This window comes from Bombus pyrosoma, linkage group LG6, assembly GCF_014825855.1.
Source record: "Bombus pyrosoma isolate SC7728 linkage group LG6, ASM1482585v1, whole genome shotgun sequence".
NCBI lineage: Eukaryota > Metazoa > Arthropoda > Insecta > Hymenoptera > Apidae > Bombus > Bombus pyrosoma.
In genome coordinates, this window is record NC_057775.1 from 3219342 (window position 1) to 3221671 (window position 2330).

Here is a 2330-nt window from a genome sequence, read left to right on the forward strand (position 1 = left end):
TATTGCGTTATATAGTATTACGTTATAATATATTACGTTATATAGTATTACGTTATAATGTATTGCGTTATATAATATTACGTTATAATCTATTACGTTATATAGTATTGCGTTATATAGTATTGCGTTATAATGTATTACGTTATACAGCATTACGTTATAAGATATTGTGTTATATAGTATTACGTTATAATGTATTGCGTTATATAGTTTAACGTTATAACGTATAACGTTATGATGTATTACATTATATAGTTTAACGTTATAACGTATTACGTTATAAGATATTGCGTTATATAGTATTACGTTATAATGTATTGCGTTATATAGTTTAATGTTATAACGTATTACGTTATGACGTACTACGTTATACAGTTTAACGTTATAACGTATTACGTTATAAGATATTGCATTATATAGTATTACGTTATAATATATTACGTTATATAGTATTACGTTATAATGTATTGCGTTATATAATATTACGTTATAATCTATTACGTTATACAGTATTGCGTTATAATGTATTACGTTATACAGCATTACGTTATAAGATATTGTGTTATATAGTATTACGTTATAATGTATTACGTTATATAGTATTACGTTATAATGTATAACGATATATAGAGTTACGTTATATAGTATAACGTCATAGAGTATTACGTTATATAGTTTAACGTTGTAACGTATTACATTATGATGTATTACGTTATATAGTATTACATTGTAATGTATTACGTTATATGGTATTACCTTATATAGTATAACGTCATATAGTACTACGTTATATAGTTTAACGTTGTAAGATATTACATTATGATGTATTACGTTATATAGTATTACATTGTAATGTATTACGTTATATAATAATACGTTATAATGTATTACGTTATATAGTATAACGTCATATAGTATTACATTATATAGTTTAACGTTGTAACGCATTACGTTCTGATGTATTACGTTATATAGTAATACGTTATAATGTATTGCGTTATATAATATTACGTTATAATGTATTACGTTATTGAGTATTGCGTTATACAGTATTGCGTTATAATGTATTACGTCATATAGCATTACGTTATAAGATATTGCGTTATATAGTATTACGTTATAATGTATTGCGTTATATAGTTTAATGTTATAACGTATTACGTTATGACGTATTACGTTATGACGTATTACATTATATAGTTTAACGTTATAACGTATTACGTTATAAGATATTGCGTTATATAGTATTACGATATATAGTATTGTGTTATACAGTATTGCATTATAATGTATTACGTTATATAGCATTACGTTATAAGATATTGCGTTATATAGTATTACGTTATAATCTATTACGTTATATAGTATTGTGTTATACAGTATTGCATTATAATGTATTACGTTATATAGCATTACGTTATCAGATATTGCGTTATATAGTATTACGTTATAATGTATTGCGTTATATAATATTACGTTATAATCTATTACGTTATATAGTATTGCGTTATATAGTATTGCGTTGTAATGTAATACGTTATATAGCATTCCGTTATAAGATATTGCGTTATATAGTATTACGTTATAATGTATTGCGTTATATAGTTTAACGTTATAACGTATTACGTTATGATGTATTACGTTGTATAGTTTAACGTTATAACGTATTACGTTATAAGATATTGCATTATATAGTATTACGTTATAATGTATTGCGTTATATAGTTTAATGTTATAACGTATTACGTTATGACGTATTACGTTATATAGTTTAACGTTGTAACGTATTACGTTATGATGTATTACGTTATATAGTTTGACGTTATAACGTATTACGTTATAATGTATTACGTTATATTGTATTACGTTATAATGTATTGCGTTATATAATATTACGTTATAATCTATTACGTTATATAGTATTGCGTTATATAGTATTACGTTATAATGTATTAAGTTACATAGTTTTAGGTTATATAGTTTAACGTTGTAACGCATTACGTTATGATGTATTACGTTATATAGCATTACGTTATAAGATATTGCGTTATATAGTATTACGTTATAATCTATTACGTTATATAGTATTGTGTTATACAGTATTGCATTATAATGTATTACGTTATATAGCATTACGTTATCAGACATTGCGTTATATAGTATTACGTTATAATGTATTGCGTTATATAATATTACGTTATAATCTATTACGTTATATAGTATTGCGTTATATAGTATTGCGTTATAATGTATTACGTTATACACCATTACGTTATAAGATATTGTGTTATATAGTATTACGTTATAATGTATTACGTTATATAGTATTA